At 41.9% G+C, this 22,508-nt stretch overlaps 1 pseudogene; it reads left to right on the plus strand.

The window, feature by feature from the left end:
- Nucleotides 1-4,001: 4,001 nt before the first annotated feature.
- Nucleotides 4,002-4,697, plus strand: LOC100393964 (microfibrillar-associated protein 2 pseudogene; annotated as a pseudogene).
- The last annotated feature ends 17,811 nt before the right edge of the window (nt 4,698-22,508 follow it).

Raw genomic sequence — 22,508 nt, forward strand, 5'->3', positions numbered from 1 at the left:
CATAGAAGTCTTAAGCCATATACGTCATAAAATGCCGAAGTCACTTCAGTGACTACCAATAAGTGCTGCAACTTTCAGAAATAGAGTATACAAACTTAAAACATTCAGCCAGCAGAACGAGTAAAAGAAAACCAGGAGTTTTCTCATCGAAGTCAAAAGTAAGGCACAAATTACTACAATCACTCTCCTTAATTAACACTGTTTTGGAAGTATTAGCCAAAGCAAGTAGGCAAGAAAACAAAACAATATCCAAAAAAAAAAGTATGCATATAAGAAGCAGGGAGACATAGAATTTGTATCATATTAAGAAATTGTATGATTATATCCTCAAATCTGGTATATAATAATACAGTTTCTTATGACACAAATTCTGTATCTCCCTGCTTCTTATATGAGTACCACCCAAGGCTACCTAATTTCAACATCTCATTTATCTCTGACCCTGTATTTGCAGAGTCTGAGGTGGTCCTTAGTTGACCTGTACTAAAGCAGCCATGCACATGCTTTGTGATAAGTAGGAGTGATCCCTGGTCTCCAGCCAGCCTAAATAAAAAGAATATGTTGTATAGTCAGTCTCTAATCTAAAGGAAATATAATTACATCTGAAAAGGCAATCTGTCATTTGAGTAGCTCATTTATCAAAACAATATTTGCTAAAAGCAATTCATCCTTTACCATATCACCCAAAAGAAATTGTCCTGTTTCACTATTTACTTTTAATTACAGGCTTTAATATGCAAATGTAGAAACATGGGGAGCTTTATTAGTCCCATTTCTAGCTCAGAATTATGATATTCCTGAGTTTTATTCTAGTAATAATTCTAAAATTAGATTGCTTGATAACAATAATTAATGTTCCTTTCTTCTTAACACAGGTTAGTAATCTTAAACTGATGGCAGTCTAAATTAAGAGCTGCAGAGCATTGTAAATTTTGAAGCTGTCCCCAAGCAATCATACCAAACAAATCTAATCTTTCTTCCTCAGGATGGGATATTCCTTCCTCTTGACCTAGACCTTCCTTTTCCAGGATGCTGATTTGCACGGATAGCAGCCAGTTTTATTGCCTTAAGCCAGCCAGCAGAGGAGTGTGGGTAGAAGTGAACTGACCTCTTTCTACAGAGCATCCTGCACGTCAAACTATTGTACTCCAGTGTTTGTGTGTATGTGTGTGTGTGTGTGTGTGTCTGGGACTTGGTAATTGCCTGAGTTGAGAGAAAGCTTCTTTCATCCAACTACCTGCAGGTTACCAGCTGGAATAGCAGACAGAAGCCAAAAACTGAACTTACATCAGATCAAGAGAAGGAAAGAAAATGTTGGCACCCAGCTGATTAAAAGAGAAGAAGAGAAAAAACGCCTTTCAATGGACTCTGGAAAGAAAAATATATTCAAAACTCACCAAATGACTGAAATGGAAGGGTAACATTAGATTATTTTTAAAGAAACCACATTTTTGGTTATATGCTACATGTATTGAGGCATGTGTGTTTACAAATAGAAACATATTCCATTCTTCCCTGGTGTGAAAGGAATGCATAAGGCAAGCTTTGTGCATCTTCACAAGATAAAATTGCTGTCAACATGAGAATCTTAATCCAATGCCCCCTGCTGAACTTGGCACAAAATCACTGCTTCACGAGATCTGGCTTCCTGCCTGATACTGAGAAAGGGAAGGGCTGAGGCTAGGAGAGGTCAGGGTCACTACAGATAGGGTTCCACATAATATGCTATTAAACTTGGAAGGTGAGCCTCCACCTGTGTGGAAAACATGGAGATTTTGAAGAATTGCAGTGTAAGGTTGTATATTGAAAAAAGCCTCTTTAGGCAGCAAGAGGCAATGATGACAGCAATAAACTTGGAGTTCAGGAATTTGAACCTGAGGTTTGGAGTTCAGGAATTTGAACCTGAGGTTGAGATCTACCATTCAGTAGCCTCTGGCTTTGGACAAATTATGTTATCTCCTTGGGTATATATTTCCTCCTATATATGGAGCATATGAAGAAGAATCCTGCCCTGTCTACTTCAGTGATTTTGTAAGGATTGCATGACAGGAAGTACAGAAAGGTATTTTTCAAACAAGAAAATATTGTATAAACATAAAATGCTGCTGCTGCTGCTACAGCTGTTATTATTATTATTGTTGCTACAAATTTACTAGCTTTCAAATTACTTTTCCTACACCCTCCATACTAATAATTTGTGGACTATATAGTAGACATTTCAATTAGAACTTGTCAATGGGCTAACATAAGTATTTGAGAATTTCACCCTCTGCAAAGGAGGTGTATAAGGTTTAGTCCTGGAGCTTTCAATAACTAAATGTATGACTTTAGCCATGATATAAATGAAAAATTTATAAAACGAGATTTTTATTTCTCTATAAAATGAGAATTTTAAATTAGAGAATTTCTAGAGTCCCTTCCAGTTTAAATATTCTCTGGTTCCTTCCTTCCCTTCCTTCTTTCCTTCCTTCCTTCTTCTTCTCTCTCTCTCTCTCTCTTTCTTTCTTTCTTTCTTTTGATGGAGCCTCACTCTGTCACCAGGCTGGAGTTCAGTGGCAGGATCTTGGCTCACTACAACATCCTCCTCCCAGGTTCAAGCGATTCTCCTGCTTCAGCCTCCCAAGTAGCTGGAATTACAGGCATGCACCAGCATGCCCAGCTGATTTCTGTATTTTTAGTAGAGACCAGGTTTCACCATGTTGACTATGATGATCTTGATGTCTTGACCTCATGATGGGCCCTCCTCGGCCTTCCAGAGAGCTGGGATTCAGATGTGAGCCACTGCACCCAGCAAATATGCTCTGGTTTCTATACACTCTGTCCACATCACCTCCAATCCTGTGAAACTTGCCCTTGCTCTCACTGTCACTTTACTTCTGATGTCACATCTCTTCATGTTGTGGTCTAGAACCATGCTTTCTTTTTCATTTTCTCCCTTGTGTCTGACCTAAGGCTTAGATATTAGTCAAAGGATATATTTACTGCAAGAAGTATGAATCATAACAATGATATATTAGCAAATTCTCCCCAGAAGGCAATGAAAATCCTTCCGTGTATGTGTGCAGAAAGGGCTGGAGTTCACAGAGGTGGGTTCAGACAGAGAGCTGTGAAATGGTCAGGAATGCTTGAATATTTTTATTTTTTTAGAGACAAGGTCTGGTCTTGAACTCCTGAGCTCTATCTCAGCCTTTCAAAGTGCCGTGATTATAGGCTTGAGCCACTGCACTTGGTCAGTTCTTAGGCAAATATCTCATATAAATGTGTTTATTGCTTTATGCCTTCCTGTTTTTATCATATATAGTAGAAAGAACATCAGCTTTCATTTTGGCTCAGCCATTTTAGCTGGGGAGTCATTCAACTAGTTCATCTAACACATATTATTTATTAAAAAATATGTGCTGACCAATGCTCTAGGCATTGAAGCTATAATGATCGATACAAACAGATCCGGCTCCTGCCCTTATGGAGCTTACAGTCTAAATGGAATTACAGTCTTCAACTAAAGAATCACACAAATCAGTATAAGTTTATATCTGTGATAAGTGCTACAAAAAAGAATAGCAGGGTGCAGTTGGGGCTCAGAAAACAATACCCCACAATGAAGGCCTCAGCAGCAGCCTCAGAAGCAGAAGTTTCCATCTGACCTTCTGTTCTCCTGTCTCAGTCCCATTCTGCCCCACACCTGGCCATACAAACTAGAATCCCTCTTCCCCAAGATGGGTCATACAAACCAGAACCTCCTTTCCCAAAAGCCAGCCAAAAATCTAAAATGTATTCTATAAAATAGAATCATTAATCAATGTGTCTCATGTAAGTAATTTTTTAGCAAAACTTTAGGAGTCCAAGGGCCTTGTCCCCCACCCCCGAGTGCTATAACAGTGACTAATACAGGGGGACTGGCCTGGTCAAGAGATACAGGGAAACCTGATCTACAGAGGAGGTGGCTGAACTGACATCTGAAAAGAAAGTAGGAGTCATCCAGGCAAAGAATAAATAGCGTGGGGAGGGGGACTCGATGCGGGCCAAGGGGCGGCTCCGGCCAGCGGATTCGGAGCGGGCGACGGAGTGACCCAGACAGCTGTCCTCTCTGACACCCCCCGGCCTGCCTCTCTGTGGGCATGAGAGCTGCCTACCTCTTCCTGCTATTCCTGCCTGCAGGCCCGCTGGTTCAGGGGCAGTATGACCTGGGCCTGCCGCCGCCATTCCCTGACCATGTCCAGTACACCCACTACGGCGACCAGATCGACAACCCAGACTACTATGATTATCAAGAGGTGAATTCTCAGCCTTCGGAGGAACAGTTCCAGTTCCCGTCCCAACAGCAAGTCCAACAGGAAGTCATAGCAGCCCCAACCCCAGAACCAGGAAATGGCAGAGCTGGAGCCCACGGAGCCCAGACCTCTGGACTGCGGTGTGGAGCAGTACCCGTGCACCCGCCTCTACTCCATACACAAGGCTTGCAAGCAGTGTCTGAACGAGATCTGCTTCTACAGCCACCCCCGCGTGTATGTCATCAATAAGGAGATCTGTGTCCGCACAGTGTGTGCCCACGAGGAGCTCCTCCAAGCTGACCCCAAGTTCTCCAAATGTGGCGTCATGGTCAGCAGCGGCCTGTGTCAATCCGTGGCAGCCTCCTGCACCAGGAGCTGTGGGCCTGCTAGGGTGGTGCTGGCATCCTGAGTCCTGGCCCTCCTGGGATCCGGGGCCCTCGGGCCCTGCCTGACCTGGTGCTTTCTTCCCCATCCCCATGTTCATTTCATTCTGTAAAAGTTAGTGGAATGCAGCCGTGGGGGTTGTAGGCTGCGGTGCAGGCTCCTCCTTCGGCCTGTGGCCACCTCTGGGGCACAATGGGGGCTCCCCACTGCCCAGTCTCTGCCCCTTGGGTTGGGGGGCATCCCAGGCCTCTCCATGGGACCTGGGTCCCTGACAGGCCTCAGCCTGTTTTGATGACAGACAGTCCCCTATTCAGTCCCCCAGGTAGGCTGTGTCCCCGCACCCCAGCTGGTCTGCTTGGATTTCCTACAGCCCCCCTGGGCATGGACCACCTTTATTTTACACAAAATTAAAAACAAGTTGTTACCAAAAAAAAAAAAAAAAGAATAAATAGGGTGGCAGAAAGGGTGTTCAGGTCAGAAGGAACAGCAAGTGCAAAATCCTATAGCAGTTTTGTTAAATAAACAAATGTCAGGGGGATTAGGGTGCAGAGCATGAGCAGACCATGTGAACTGAGGTGAGAGAGGCAGAATGATTACACCTGGCTTTGTGGACCATGTTAAAGATTCTAATCTTGCTGGGTGGCTCGTGCCTGTAATTTCAGCACTTTGGGAGGCTAAACTGGGCAGATTACGTGGTCAGGAGATCAAGACCATCCTGGCCAATATGGTAAAAACCCATCTCTTACTAAAAATACCAAAAAAGAAAAAAAAATAGCTGGGCATGGTGGCACATGCCTCTAATCTCAGCTACTTGGGAGGCCAAGGTAGGAGAATCACTTGAATCAGGGAGTCAGAGGTTGCAGTGAGCCGAGACCACACCACTGCACTCCACTCCAGCATGGCAACAGCAACAAAAATCCTGGTCCTTCCCTGAAGAGCAAAGGAAAGCCACTCGGATGTTATAAATTGATGGCAGCATAACCAAATTTGCATTCTGACCAGATCCTTTTGCTGTTATGTGAAGAATAAATTCAAGAAAGTCAAGGGTGGATTGCAAGAGACGAAGATCGGAGCTTAGGGGCAGGTTCTTGTGTTGCTCAATGCAGAAGAATACTCACACACAATTTTGGATGAGTTGCATCCCAGGCACTTTTGAGATCCAAATTAAGATATCAAGTAGGCAGCTGCATATATAAGTCTAAAGCTGAGAAGGGAAGTCAGGGCTTACATTAAAATTTTGAGCTAGAATTTATAAATAAACTGTGAGACATGGACCAGGATGAATCTAATGAGAGTGAAGAGGAAGAATAACTAATCTCAAAGCGTCTGTTTCTTCAGCTGTAAACTAGCAATTGTAGTAGCTGTTTCATAAAATTTTTGTAGCTGAGATGTAGAAGCATTCAAAAAAAATTCAGATATTTTTGTATTCATAGGGAAAAAAATTAAAAATAAGCCAATCACAAAGCAATTTATAGTATGATCCATTTTTTTATTTTAAAAAAAGTATCTTCAGGTGTAAAAAATATACTGAGCTACACTTACCACTTAGCAGTAATTATTGTCAGATTAGAGCAATTTAAATTTCTCCTTGTGTACTTCAGTAATTTATAAATTTTTTACAATGCACATGATTCTTTATATAGTAAAAAATACAATGTTTTGCTTTTTCAATTATATGAAAGTACTTTTCCAAGGGTTGAGCCAAAGATGATGAAATGAGCTGAAACTACAGCTTATGAGAATGGCCTGGGTTTAGCACACATGGTAGAGTGGCTTTGTTTGAAGCCTCCAGGTCTCTGTCATAGAGACCAAAGGGTGAACTTTTGGGAATTGAACCAAAGAAATGTTTTGGTTTAAAGTGACCTGTCTGGAATTGCATGACACACACGTCCTGAGAACCACTGGCTTTGCAAAAACTTTTGTATGTAATTCTCCACAAAGAATCACCACAACACACAGGCCCTTATAGTCCTGGAAAATCCATGCCCAATTGCCACACACACACACACACACACACACATACACACTGTTTTTACAACAAAGGCCAAAATCTGCTTGATTTCTCCTAACTAATCTGTAAATTTGTGATAAGCTTCATCCATATTTGCACGCTTAGGGTTAGAGTGCTGGCAGGGAATATGGCTCAGAGCTCTGAAAAACATGATGTCTGTCTCCCTGCTTGAGTTCCCTGGCCTTTGGCATAAGGCAGGAAAGGCTGGCATGCTGCTGCGTCAAGAATGCCTGGCTCATGGGGAGAGATGCTGTGCAGTGTGGTAGAAGGAGTTCAGAGCTCAGTTCTGAAAGTCAGGAAACCTAGATCCTGGCCCCAACTTTGTATCAGCTGAGCTGTGTGACAGTGGCCAAGTCCTGTGACCTCTCTTTGTTTTAGGTTTGCATTTGTTTTGTTTTTTTAATCCGTAAAATAAAAAACATTCTCCACAGAAGATCTCATGAAATGCACAGGCTAACTCTAAGTGATGACCAGAGCAGAACTATAACACATGAATTTGAATGTTTTATACAGGTTCACAATGTCCCCTTACTAAAAATGCTACCTCCCACATCACCTAAATCACCACCTTCCAGCCATGTTCCTTTCAACCACCCCACCACCACTCTCAACATAATCCCTTACTCTACTTTCTATATAACCTTTTAACTATCAGAAATAATAGTTATTCCCAGAATAAAGAGCGCAAGTCTCATCTTGGCTCACCTACTAACTAAACTTAACAAAATCTCTGTGTACTTCAGCATCTACATTTATAAAATAGAGAAAGCAATAGTACTTACCTCACAGGAATGGAATAGACTTAAAACTGGTGTGAGGAGGGCCAGCCATGGTGGCTCATGCTTGTAATCCCAGCACTTTGGGAGGTCAAGGTGGGTGGATCACCTCAGGTCAGGAATTTGAGACCAGCCTGGCCAACATGGTGAAATCTGTCTCTACTAAAAACATAAAAATAAGCTGGGTGTAGTGGCAGGTGCCTGCAATCCCAGCTACTCGGGAGGATGAGGCAGGAGAATCACTTGAACGCAGGAGGGGGAGGTTGCAGTGATCTGAGATTAGACCATTGCACTCCAGCCTGGATGACAAGAGCAAAACTCCATCTCATAAAAAAAGAAGGGGGGTGGTGAGGAGGTTTCTCAATGAAAAGGCATCATCATCAAGGATAGCAGATGATGTGGTTTAGCTGTGCCCCCACCCAAATCTCACCTTGAATTGTAGCTTCCATAATTCCCACATGTCATGGAAGGGACACTGTGGGAAGTAATTGAATCATGAGGGTGGGTTTTTCCCATGCTATTCTCGTGATAGTGAATAAGTCTCATGGGATCTGACGTTTTATAAAAGGGAGTTCCCCTGCACAAACTTTCTCTTGCCTGCCACCATGTAGGATGTGACTTTGCTCCTCATTCACCTTTCACCATGATGGTGAAGCCTTCCCAGCCATGTGGAACTGTAAGCCAATTAAACCTCTTTCCTTTATAAATTACTCAGTCTTGGATAGGACTTTATTAGCAGCATGAGAACAGACAAAAACAGCAGAATATGCCACTTTGGCATAAGGATTATTTTGAACTGTAGGCAATTGAGAAGAAAGAGTTACAAGAAAAGCTCTCTGTGTACGTACCCTGGTGTGCCTAGACGTAGGATATAAACCTATAAAGGTGTCCTTCCTCCCCTCTCTCCTAAGAGGGATAGAAACCAATCAGTTAATCACTGGAGGCAAATCTAAACCCTCAGTCCACGCTGGGCGCAGTGGCTCATGCCTTTAATCCTAGCACTTTGGGAGGCTGAGGTGGGTGGATCACCTGAGGTCAGGTGTTCAAGACCAGCCTGGCCATCATGGTGAAACCCCATCTTTAAAACATATATATATATATGGCCGGGTATGGTGGCTCACAACTGTAATCCCAGCACTTTGGGAGGCCAAGGCAGGCAGATCACGAGGTCAATCAAGACTATCCTGGCCAACACAGTGAAATCCCATCTCTACTAAAATATAAAAAATTAGCTGGGCGTGGTGGCGTGCATCTGTAGTCCCAGTTACTTGGGAGGCTGAGTCAGGAGAATTGCTTGAACGTGGGAGGCAGAGGTTGCAGTGAGCGGAGATCACGCCGCTTCACTCCAGCCTGGAGCCTGGCGACAGAATAAGACTCTCTCAAAAATAAAATAAAATAAAAATTATATATATATTGGCCGTGGGTGGTGCCTGCCAGGAGAGCCATGGCCACTCTCCTCTTGGCACTCATCCAGCTTCACATTTCTTCCGTGAAATCAGAAAACGTCACTCGAGCTTGTAGCCTCATCCGGGAGGCAGCAATGCAAGGAGCCAAAATAGTTTCTTTGCCAGCTCTATCCCTGAAGAGGATGCTGGGAAATTATATAACACCTGTACTGTGTTTGGGCCTGATGGAACTTTACTAGCAAAGTACAGAAAGGCTGCCAGCCCATTGGGAGCTGCTTCAGCGAGGCAGGGGTAGGTCCTAGCCAAAGTGGGCACAGAAGAAACAATCGTGTATTCAGACATAGACTTGAAGAAGCTGGCTGAAATACACCAGCAAATCCCCATTTTTAGACAGAAGCGATCAGACCTTGTACAAATGATGGCACGTGTTTGTTAATAAACTTCAGTTTCTTTTGTCAGTCTAGTTTACAGAATTGCAGCCTATGATTGGTTAAAAAAAAAATGGCCAGCACCGTGGCTCACACTGGTAAACCCAGCACTTTGGGAGGCTGAAGTGGACAGATTACTTGAGGCCATGAGTTTGAGACCATCCTGGACAATATGGTGAAACCTTGTCTCTACTAAAAATACAAAAAGTAGCCAGCCATGGTGTCACATGCCTGCAATTTCAGTTACTCGGGTGGCTGAAGCATGAGAATGGCTTGAATCCAGGAGGTAGAGGTTGCAGTGAGCCAAGATCACACCACTCGCCTCCAGCCAGGGAGAGGGAGTGAGACTCTACCTCAAATTTAAAAAGAAAGAAGGTCATGCCAAGTTAGAAACACACATCAGCTTTGACTTGAAGAGTCATGAATGGGCAATACACTAAATGGGCTGTATTATATTCTAGGCCTATAAAAACTAACACTTTGCATGTCTTGTTGGCATTTTCAAGGAGCACTTTTTTTTTTAAGATTTGAGCATTTATCTGAATCTGTTATGAAACCGTTCTTTGTGAAATTGACTGGGATACTTTGTTTTCCTTCATAAATTTGCAAACATTCTTGATGTGCGTCTGAACTTGGCAAACAATCAATTTAAATACCAAAGTATTGAAATTCTATTTTCATAATGTAAATGTTATAATTTAAGATGGTTATAAATAAGGATGCGTTCCCTGCGCACAGACCGTGGACCCTAAAACTGAGCCACAGATCTTGTCCATAGGATTCAGCAAGTTCTTGATCCATGATGTCTTCTGCAACCTGAACAAGCCGCTGGCCCTTATGTGCCAATTATGTTATACGACAGACATTTCAAAGGGAAAAAGTTGATCTGCAATTCTGTACCTAACAGAAATGTTAAACTTCAGCCTTCAGAAAAAAATTAGGAAAGCAGACATTTGTGACTAGACTAATTGTTATATGAGATTTTCTTTTTAAACATGATCAATATGGGGTGTCTTGGTTTCTGTTTTTGTTTTTCCAGATCAAAGAGCTCACTAAAAGTAACCTCTTGAGAAACTTAAAAAAAAAAATAGACATTTGTAAATTTGGCCTAAAACATATGTAGTTGAAAGCCCTTGACTTCTGGCCTTTGTTTTTACTCTTTTCCAAGGGAGCTTCAAAGTCAGAATCTGGTGGCTTTGGCAAAGCCCTGCTTTGAAGAGTGATGAGGAGGGAAGTCAATTAAAAACAGGTCGCAGGATGTTGCATTTCAACTAAAATGGCAGCTGATTTTTATGTATTGGAAGCTCTGAGCCATCAGCCTCAACTTCTTAATTGCAGTAAGATAATTAGCAGAAAATCATAACGTCTTATCTTTCAGCAAAAGTTTTGGCTTGCAGTGATTCCTTCCCCCACCCTCTATTTTCTGACAAGCATAATTATTGGTATAAGAGATCAAAGTAGCTACTTACAGGATACAGTCAGATTATACTCTTTAAACCCTCTAGTTGTCTGTGTGCCTGGGCCAAACAACCCGTGCTGTACTGCAGATGACCCTCCCAGGCTGCATGAAAGACACATCAGGGGAAGGGAGATCAGAGGGCATCCATATGCAAAATGTTTCTTTGGAGACAGCAATTTAACATAATTGTAGGGGAAAATAGAATTTGTTTATAAGCTGAAAACAATCAAATCAAGAAATGTCAAGAAATCTCTCCCACTTTTCACCAAGCTGACTTAAATAAAACTGGGAATTCTTAATTAGAACTTGTTACTATTACCATTCGCTTTGCTTGGATGTGACCCAAGGCCATTGAACTTGAACATCTTTTCAATATTTTTAATAATCCATGCTTCCCTTTCCTATCTGATGATGGCATGTGTACCAGCCACATGGGGTGCCCAGTTTTATTAGGTGTGGTTGGTCTCAGAGAGGTTTTTCTTTGTTCTGTGCCTAAGATTCTAAGGCTTTCTTCACCTCTTATGATGTATGGCACTGCCATTGGCAATACATTCTATCAACCACGTCTGAGGTTTCAGACAGGCTACTTCGTGCTTAGGGAGCCCTCTCTCTCCGCAGCAAGTAGGCTCCAAGCAGTGACAGACAGCCCACTGTGCATAGCTAACAAGTGCCTCACAAACTGCACTATGAAGCCTGTGGGTCTCTGAGGAGGGTCCTTACTCTGGTAGGCATTGCCTCTGAGATCACAAGAGTTGGTGGGAATGATCCCGGAGGGTAGGAAGGAGTGCCTGATGGCTGTGGGAGTTCTGTCCCTACAGCACAGCTTCTACCCAGATGCATGTCTCTTCCCGCAAGCGCCTGAGACCTCACACTGTTACAGCCAGTCAGCAGCAACAGCGAGTCACAGAGCCCGGAAGCAGGCATGGAAATGGAGATTTCCTTGCCTCTATTCAGTAGTCAGTAGCTCCGCTTTATCTTGAGCCATTCAAAATGGAATGAAGAATGAGAATCAATGTCATTGGAATTTCCTACATTCAGGAACCACTTTGATATTCTCTAAATTCTGGTTCCTGCTTACTTCTCAGAACTCTTTGATTTAAAATAAATCATCATCATATTCTCTCAAATAGAGCCCCAAGAATGACTTTGGGGAAGATTTTGGAAGGCTAAGGAGAAATTCTACCTGAAGCCCCTGATCGTGTGCCTGGTGGGATGTGATTTCTTTTTTTTTTTTTTTTTTTGAGATGGATTCTTTCTCTGTCATAACCTCTCTGGTCCCCTCCTCACCCTGCCCCCCAGGTTCAAGCAGTTCTGCTTCAGCCTTCTGAGTAGCTGGGATTGCAGGTACCTCCACCACACCCTGCTAATTTTCTGTATTTTTAGTAGAGACGGCAGGCTTGTCTTGAACTCCTGAGCCAGGCTTGTCTCAAGCTCTTGACCTCAGGTGATCCACCCACCTCGGCCTCCCAAAGTGCTGGGATTACCAGCAGGAGCCACTGCACCCAGTCAGTAACTTCTTATTCATAAAACACAAGTGCCCTGGCTGACAAGAGAAAGAGACAATTGCCAAATTCAAGAACACATTGCACTGAGAGCAGGAAAGAAATCAAACCCCAAAGGAGAAGAAAATAAAGTCTTGGACTTCCTCATAAGCAGGGCCAAACTATCATAACTAAAATATGGTCAGTAATCAAAATGAGAGACATTTCATGTCATCCAGTTACCCTTTCACGATCATTGCATGTGCCTTGGATGCTGGTTCCCGGTGGCCTAAAGACAACCGTGTTGATTTTCCTTTAAATCTTTGTGAAATTAACTATGAAGGATGCAAAGTAACATGAAAACAATTTTTACAAAGTCTTAACATGTAAAAAACAAAAAACAAAAACTCTGATCATAAGATGATAATAATTAGATAAAATCATGGGAATGATTTGTTCATATCACTGTTTTTGTTTAAATTAATAGTTATTGACTCCATCAGCATTGTTATAATTTTGTTTGTTGGTCCTTTTTTTTTGAGGTGGAGTCTTGCTCTGTCGCCCAGACTGGAGTGCAATAGTTCGATCTCAGCTCACAGCAACCTCTGCCTCCCAGGTTCAAGCAATCTCCTGACTCAGCCTCCTCAGTAGCTGGGATTACAGGCACCTGCCACCGTGTCTGGCTAATTTTTGTTGTTGTTGTTGTTGTATTTTTAGAGATGGGGTTTTACCATCTTGGCCAGGCTGGTCTTGAACTCCTGACCTCGTGATCCACCCTCCTCTGCCTCCCAAAGTGCTGGGATTACAGGCATGAGCCACCACGCTTGGCTTATTGGTCCTCTCAATGGTGTCTTAAGTGTTAGCATGTTTATTTCTCAGTTTTTTTGTTCATTTGTCTTGGTGTGGTTTTTGTTTGTTTATTTGTTTTTGAGACAGAGTTTTGCTCTTGTTCCCAGGCTGGAGTGCAATGGCACAATCTTGGCTCACTGCAATGTCTGCCTCCCAGGTTCAAGCGATTCTCCTGCCTCAGCCTCCCAAGTAGTTGGAATTACAGGTGTTCACCACCACGCCCTGCTAGTTTTGTATTTTTAGTAGAGACGGAATTTTGCCATCTTGGCAAGGTTGGTCTCGAACTCCTAACCTCAGATGATCTCCCCACCTTGGCCTCCCAAAGTGCTGGGATTACAAGCGTGAGGCGTGAGCCATGAGCCCAGCCTATTTCCCAGTTTTAAGAACACATTAGTCTGTTGGCCCCAGATCAACTCCAGTCCACATTTGGGGCAGAACAACATGAAAGGGAAATGCCAGATCCCAGTACTCAGAGATATTGGAGGCTTGTGTGCCCACGTTGCCTCCAATGAGGTGTCACAGTGGACACAGGGACTTGTCCGTGGGCATTTGGGGAAGAGACTATGGTCGTAGAACCCACTATTACTGTTGCACATCATTGCTCCTGGAGAAACCATGCTCAGGGAAGGGAACTAAGTGTTTCCCAGCTTCCAACAACCACAAACACAAGCTCAGCTGGTTAACAAAACCAATATCAAGATTGGAAGACAAGACATAATGCCTCACACATTGGGAGTTTTATGAAAGAGTGCCAGTTGATTAATTGATTGCTTGCTTGCTTGCTAAGGAGCTGGATAGGAGCTGCCATTCTCTTGGGTAGGCAACTAGGACAGTTGTTTGCATCCTGCTCTTGGTGGGGGCCCCTAGGTGCTCCGACAGTATGGTTTACTTTATTTTAAATAGGTAAATGCATATATATACATATCCTCTCATACTTGATATGGTAGGCCGCCACTGCTCAACTTGTACAGGCCTACTCTACTGGGGCCTTCATATACTCTGATGGGGCTCAGAACATGCTACCCCAAAGTATGGTACCTTGGGCATTTGAGAAAACAGCAGAAGCAGGAAGGTCATTCCTTCTTTTTGCCCTTCTTCCCTGGAGCAGGCCATAAAACCTAGAAAGAACTTTCTCACCTTTACCTTCGAGAGACCATTAAGACCTTTAGTCCAGAGGTATCCTCCCTATACTTGGAGGAAAGGAACATCCTTATCTCTGAAGATAGTGGCACAGAGAAGAATCTGAATAAACAGGACTCGCTAACTTCCCCCAGTTTATTACCATTAGATCATACCCTTTTGTCTACTCATACTCCTGCATGACCGTCCAATTTCTATCAAACTTAAGCAAAAACTTACAAAAATTCTCTTGTGTCTTTGGGTCTTTAGTTCTGAAGGCTATTCTGTCACATAAAACTTCTTTTTTTTTTTTGAGAGGGAGTCTCACTCTGTTACCCAGACTGGAGTGCAGTGACACAATTTCGGCTCACTACAACCTCAGCCTCCTGAATTCAAGCAGTTCTCCTGCCTGAGCCTCTCGAGTAGCTAGGACTACATGCACCTGTCACCATGCCCAGCTAATTTTGTGTGTGTTTTTAGTAGAGACAGTTTCATCATGTTGACCAGGTTGGTTTTGAACTCCTGACCTCAAGTGATCCACCCACCTTGGCTTACAATTGCAGGTGTGAGCCATCTCGCCCGGCCTCACATAAAACTTATATTAAATAAATTTGTTATACGTTTCTCTTGTTAATCTACCTTTAGTTATAGGCACCTCAGCTACGGCTCTAACAATGGTTGAGAAAAGAAATCTTTTCTCTACAACTCCAACAAACAGGAAATAAAATGTTAGGCTCCAGAACACAATACCCCAAAGTGTAATACCCTTGTGTGCTGAATGTTTTGAACTGGAGGAGAATAGAAGGGTCTCAGAAGCAAGGCCTTTCTGACCTTCTCCCATCCTCCTGTCTTTTACCCCTCTGTCTCCCCTTGAAATAATTTATAGAAACCAGAATTCCTCTTCCTCAAGGCAGGTCACAGAAACTAGAACTCCTCTTCCCCCAAGCAAGCCATAAAGCCTAGAAAGGATATTCTTTGACTTTCTCCCTTGTCCTTTGAAGAGCTTCTTGTCCAGGAGGAAATGAATGCCATACAGAGATGCCAAGAAGAATCTAAATAGGGCATTGTTGGGTTTCCCCTCTCGGTCTATTACCATTAATTAGATCATACCCATTTGTCCAATCACATTTCTACAGAGCTGTTCCACCTAAGCATAAAAAAAGGCAGTTTTCCCTGGGTCTTTGGCTCTTCATTTCTGAAGGCTCCCCTGTTACATACAACTTTGATTAAATAGATTGGTTAAGCTTTTCTCTTGTTAACCTGTCTTTTGTTTTGTTATTGGAGTGTAAGCCATGATCCTTAAGAAGGGTGAAGACACAGTAACACCTTTCTGTCCCTATGGAAGTAAATAATGTGGACCCCAAAGCATTTACCTTGCTTTTAGATTGAAAACAAATCGTCAAGGCCGGGCGCAGCGGCTCAAGCCTGTAATCCCAGCACTTTGGGAGGCCGAGGCGGGTGGATCACGAGGTCAAGAGATCGAGACCATCCTGGTCAACATGCTGAAACCCCATCTCTACTAAAAATACAAAAAATTAGCTGGGCATGGTGGCGCCCTGTAATCCCAGCTACTCAGGAGGCTGAGGCAGGAGAATCACCTGAACCCAGAAGGCGGAGATTGTGGTGAGCCGAAATCGCGCCATTGCACTCCAGCCTGGGTAACAAGAGCGAAACTCCTTCTCAAAAAAAAAAGAAAGAAAACAAATCGTCAAAAAGAAAAATATTTATCAACAAAACCCAACTTGGAGGAAAAATATAAAGCTTAACTTAGCAGTATTTTATGTAATGGTGGAGATAGCTTAAATGGCAGAAGTAGCTTTAGTTGCTGATTGAGAAGTGCAGTGAGTGATTTAGTGTCTGTGTCTATTGTAGCAGATTAGGTTGGTTTTAGGTAACTATTTCCTAACCTCCAACTTTTCTTTATGACATTCCTTTTCTCTTTTATCTTTGAACTCTCTGATACCTACCAATTTGCACTCTTGCTTTCGGCTACACCAAATTCAGTGGCAAATGGATATGTTAATTTAGAGTTTAGAGAGACCTTCGAGATCATCTAGATTACTTGCTAAATAGTTGAAGGAACCAAAGCTCGGAAAGATCAAACGACCTGCTTGCCACAAATCGCAATAATTGTTGGCAGATCTGGTTGTACTACAAATGAATCTAGTGATCTTTCACCACATCCAGGACAGTCACAACCATGTGCCAAAAGTGACAGACAATCAGATTGGTAGTAAATGCTTTCTAAAAATTAGCAGTAAAAATAATAAACAGGGTAAGAAAGATAATAATCATTCATTCATAGAACATAGTTTCAAAAAAGAAGATGGAGGTTAAAAATTATTCAGACCTTTTTCTTCATTTTATTTGCACTAATGTTGACTAAGCCCATTCTATGCTAGGTACTTCACACATATTCCTTAATTTAATTCCCATACCCATTTCAAAGGTTTTTATTTTTTAATCCATAAAAATATAAAGAAGAAAAAAGTCCATAATCTTACTAGGCAAATAAATTGTGTGGACATTTTAAAAATAAAAGCAACAAACAGACCTGGCTAGAAAACCTAAATAACAGAAAGAAGTGTAAATTGAAAGTGTAAACGTCCCCCCTTCTGCCCAACTTTCCATTCCTCTCCTTAAGTTACTTTTAACTGTTACAATTCCTATCCCCCCTCATTATTAAGCACATATGGGGATGCGTAGCTCCTGATGTAAAATTCTTTCCCTTATTACACCAAAGGAAATCTAATATACACATTGTTTTACATCTTGCTTTTATCCACTTAATATTTTTATGTTTTTCCACATCAGCACATATGCCTCTACCTACTTAAAAGTTTGTGTAATATACCATATTGCAGATGTACTCTAATTTATTTCACCACTCCCCTATTCATAATACTAAGGCTGTTTCTAATATTTTCTATTAGGTGAGCATTATTCATTTCATTTTGCAAGTAGAGAAACCAGAGCTCAAAAAGAATAAGCAAATTAATTGCTTGACATTTCTCTGCTAAGAAGGCACCAGGGCTACCAACTAAATTCACATCTGTATGTCTTAAGTCCTTGACTTTTTCCTTTATTCCAAATATTTACCCAGACAACCCAAAGCACTGGACTTGCTAATCAGACAGTAGAGTTTTTTTGGTCATTCCATCAAGAGCTCTCAGCTAGAAATTCTTTTTTTCTTCTCCTCTATTGTGTCCAAAGGAAATTGTCCAAAGTCATACTGTTAGAATGACCTAAGTGGGGCCAGGAGCGGTGGCTCAGGCCTGTAATCTCAGCACTTTGGGAGTGGAGGCAGTCCGATCACAAGGTCAGGAGTTCGAGACCAGTCTGTCCAATATGGTGAAACCCCATTTCTACTAAGAAATACAAAAATTAGCTGGGTGTGGTGGTGTACTCCTGTAGTCCCAGCTACTTGGGAAGCTGAGGCAGGAGAATCACTTGAACCTGGGAGGCGGAGGTTGCAGTGAGCGGAGATTGTGCCACTGCACTCCAGCCTGGGCGACAGAATGAGACTCCATCTCAAAAAAAAAAACATGGCCTAAGCAGTTGCAAACAAGTTATTTGGAAAAGACTCCTGTCTTTTTTCTGTACTAAATTAAAACTGACCCAACTGAATAGATGAGTTTCTCTTTTGGAACAATGGAGAAATGTGACTTCTGCTCCTCCATCCTGGGCAAGGAAGAGCAGAGAGGATGAAAAGATCCCTCATTTCCTTCCACATTTGCAGAGAATGGAGACTGCTTCTCACAGCCCCTAACTATGCAACTATGCAGGGAAGGGATAAGAGGCCTACACGGTAATGAAGAAAATGCTGGGAACTCAACTGCTTTGATGATTTGGAGTCCCAAACTCACTAATTACATGGGGAGAAGGAGAAGATAGATTCTCTACTGTATAAGTGGGGGAAATGCCACAATAGGGCCACACAAGTTAGCCCAGCCTCCAATACAGGATAATTTCACACTTTCCTGCAGGGGGTTAATGACTCTGTGTGTGTGGCTGTCCCAAAGAATGAGTCCCCTCTTCCGGAAGCCTTTAACTCCTGTCAATAAGCCTTCCGTTGCTATGCAAAGCTATTGAGCCTCCTGAATAATTCCAGGCAAGGTAAAGTGCCCTGCCTTCCGACCTTTTTTGTAAAGTATTGTGCTGCTGCTTGTCCTTGCTACAACCGAATATTTCTCCTTCTTCTTGTAAATAGATACCACTTTAGAAGGCTTGTCCGGCAATCACTTACAGCAAGGCCGAAGAATGGCCAGCTGTACTGGGAGTTGCCCTAACATTCATTGGCCCTACTGTTCACAGACCCCTGCTCAGCTCTTAGTCCTTCCATGCAAACTGATAACACACTTGTCACAGAGTAGCCCTTGCACACCAAAGAAGTCAGAGAAAATGGGGTAGGAACTCAAGGTATAAGCACTGTTCAAAGTAGTACTGCCTTCCAAGACAAGGTGGGAAGGGTAACAAACAGCTCCACAGATTATAGTGGAGAAATGATATTTTAACGTATACTTACCCAAATTGAATAAATCCAGACCATTAAGTGAAGGCTAAAGATTTGCTCAGTGTTATGGAAACACATCTAAGTGGTTTCTAACTTTCGATCACCCTAAAATAGTGGCTTCTCAAGTCAGTTTGGATAGTTCCTCCCTCCCTCTAGCTGTAATAACTTTGCACAATGGTTTATGGTTTTACAATAGTTTCACATATGTCATTTTCTTTGATACTGAAAAAAAAAATCCTTTGTAACAGCCCTAACTTGTATTTATTTGACATTCTTTTACATTGCAAAAAACAGCTCAGGATTTGCTCAAGTAGATGATCAGAGGCCGTCCATCAGCTTTTGGATATTTGCTCACCTACTTCTCAGACCTTCGGGAAAATTACTCGCATGCTGGTGCTATAAGAAAAAAAGTGCTTACCTTCTCTTCCTGCTCTGGGATTAGCTCCGCACATGTAAGTACTGGAAAGAAGTGAGAAGACATTTTGCTTCAAACAGAGCTACATCCCTAAAGAGCTACAAATCCTTGTTTTATACAATCTGAGGCCCATCAGGGGTCTGAATAACACTCAAAAGCTGTTCTTGTTGAGAGCATCTACATTTGCCAAGAGCTCAAAAGTGTAGACAGCAGACAACTGAACAGTGCCAAGGAGGATGTTGAGTGGAATGAGTGAACTGCAAACCTGGGACAAATAACACATTACTTGAGTAGAAAAACTGAGAGTTTTAAAGACATATGGTCCTTTTGTCAGATCTTTATGACTTATCCACTGGGGCTTTGTCTGTTTATATGTGCAGTTTACTCATTGTCTTTCCATTTATATTTGGTTTACGTATAGGGGGCTTAACGCCTATGTATGTATATGGTTGGCAAATCTCCCTCTGGTGTGTCTGTTTTTATTCTTCAACCTAAAATACTTCTAAAGACCTCCCATTTTAAATTCCACACTAAAATCAGTGGCTAAATGAAAGCATCTTTTTAGTGATTGTCTGTCTCTGCTTTATGCTGGGGTTAACCCACTCCATGTTTTAAAATTGGACTTGGAAAATATGGTCCATAAAGTTGGGGAAGGAGAAGTATTCAGATGTACAGCCAGATACCTATTTCCAAAAAAACACAGCAGTCTTCGCAAATGTCCCCAGATGGCCTCAGTAATCTAAATTGCAGATAAGAAAATCACTCTGGGTTATTAGAGAGGAAAGTTTTACCTTCAAGGTAAAAGGAAGATGATCTTTCAAGCTTAGAAATGCAACTAATAGATTCCATCTGCAAATTCAGCTCTCCAGAGAGGTCTCGGGATCAGCCATTTTCCCCTGTCTAGGACCCAGTACAGTTTTAGCTGGAGGGATAATTTGGAAGGCAAAAATAAACATTAACATAGCCAAGTAGATGATCTGAGTTCAGACATGTCTGCCCAGTACCCCAAACATTCTAAAAGTAAAGAAAAAATAAAAAGAACAGTAGGGTGAGGTAACTTTGTCATTTAATCCAAAGAATCTAGTTGTCCATCTTTATCTTGTTACTAGCTATTCAGACTTCAACCATTTGAGAATGATTTTGATGTAGGAGGAGTTCAATCCAGTTTGTTCTCATGATAGAGCTGTATTGTGCAATTTTAATTAAAATTTTAGGGTTTCACAACCTCTGAATCACTTCACTCTATTTTTCTGTTTTGTTTTGTTTTTGCAGTTTCAACATATTTTCTAGGGATGGTATGTTGATTAGTCAAAGTGATGTATATTTCTTCATATTTAGAATTTACCCTTCATGGTAACGTTACCTAACTAGACACTGTCTATGAATGAATGCTACACATTCACTGAAAACATCACTAGGGAGTAATGAATCTTGTCTGCACAGAACAGGAAAGGTATCCCTGCTGTCTGGCCTTCAGCCTATGACTGCCCCACTCTCTTGGGGCATTCAGGAAACCACTGTGTTGAGAAGCATTCCTGGACAACAGAACTTACATTGTTCCACGGCTTCCAGAACCGGCTTTGGGTGTTACTGCAAAATCTTCACCCTGTGTGTGCAGCTGCTGCCTTCTCCTGACAATCACTTCCATATGCCCCATTTTAGAGCTAGGAGGAAAACTACTTTGGGCTCAGTTTGGCCACACACATTGAAGAGGGCCCTCTCACGCTAAAGTGGCATTAAAAATGTTTTATGATATTTACTTAAAAGATAGGTTTTCACAGAAGTCTTCAGTCGAGGCAAACCCTAATATTTTTGTTAAAATAATAGTATCTCAAAAGCAAAAGAGCTTTCCTGCTTTTTCGAAGAACTCAGTAAGAGAATCCAGCCCTTCAGAAATAAACCTCCAGGTCCAAGGTGTATCTTCAACAAAGCCATTGTCTGCAGCCCCTCTGTACCAGAAAAGGAAATCTGGCTTTAAGCTAGAGCAGACAATCACCATTGGAGCTACTGATTCCCGACTTTCTTAGGGACACCTAGTAATGTTCTTGGAGAGCTAAAAACATTGATGCACAGCAGGTTTCACAAAAACGTTCACAACCACTGAGTACCTGATGCTACAGCACATTTGTCAGGAGCATTAAGGCCTCTGCTCTGCTACCATCAAGGGATTTTTCTAAGGTAAGTCCAATCTACTATGAAACAAAGGAGATGCAAATTAGAAAGGGTGGCAAGTAGGTGGGTTTCTTTCTTGGCATCTCAGGGAAGCAAACTTCTGAATCAGATATATCCTGTTTTGTTTTGTTTCTCTGTGTTCAGTTGACATCACTAGGTAAATTTTAAATGGGAGAATATAAAATGTTGATTTACATGCATGTACCCTATTTTAAGCAAACATAATTAATAAAAATACATGTAAACACGAAAAATAGTGTGAATTCATTTGCAAATGAATCTTTACTGCTTTACCACAACATTTCTAAAAGCCCTGAAGGTGTGGTCTTTCTTATTATATTTAAAATTCACTTGGTTAACCAAAAGTGCAAAAATTTTTCCAAAGCTGGTGTCCTAAGTTAGATCTATTTACTTCAAAAAACGTGTTCACTTTGCTTTTTTGTTTTTTTAGACAAGGTCTCACTCTGTCACTGTGGTTGGAGTGCAGTGGTGCAAGTATGGCTCACTGCAGCCTTGACCTCCTGGGCTCAAGCGATCCTCCCCGTTTCGGCAACCCGAGTAGCTGTGACAAAAAGCATGAGCCACAATGCCCAGCTAAATTTTTGTAGAGATGGAGTCTCGTTCTATTGCCCAGGCTGGTCTTGAACTCTTGAGCTCAAAAATCCTCCTGCCTTTCCTTGCAAAGTGTGGGATTACAAGAGTGTGCCACCCCCTCCTGCTCCACTCTCATTAGTGCTAAGAAATAAAGCTAATGAATGCCTGAAGCACAGAATAATACTTATATTTAAGAATTAGTAAAAAAAAGAATTAGTATCATATTCATATGAGCTTGGACCCTTTGAGAGCTCTATGCAGGGCTTTGTACTGGGCACTGTGTACTCTACAGAGAGAAAAAGTATGATTCACAGTTGCTTGACTTAAGATAATACTGAGTAAACGATTTTTCCCAAGATCATGCAGCAAATCAATTACAGTCTGGCTTTAAATCAAAGTCACTGTGCCACATCACCTCCCAAACACTTCTTGAATTTTTGACATCACTCTTCTTTACTCTGGTCCTTGGTCAGCCGTTAGCCATAGCAAACCTTTTGACCTATGTGATAACCACAGGAAAAGTAAAATATATGAAACCTAAATGTCTGCTAAGAGGTAAGTAAACGTGTTGATGAAAAGGAGAGACGAGCAAAATTTAGTGAAATTATGAAATAATTTGTAAGGTCTCTT

Source organism: Callithrix jacchus, chromosome 2 (genome assembly GCF_049354715.1).
Source record: "Callithrix jacchus isolate 240 chromosome 2, calJac240_pri, whole genome shotgun sequence".
Lineage (NCBI taxonomy): Eukaryota > Metazoa > Chordata > Mammalia > Primates > Cebidae > Callithrix > Callithrix jacchus.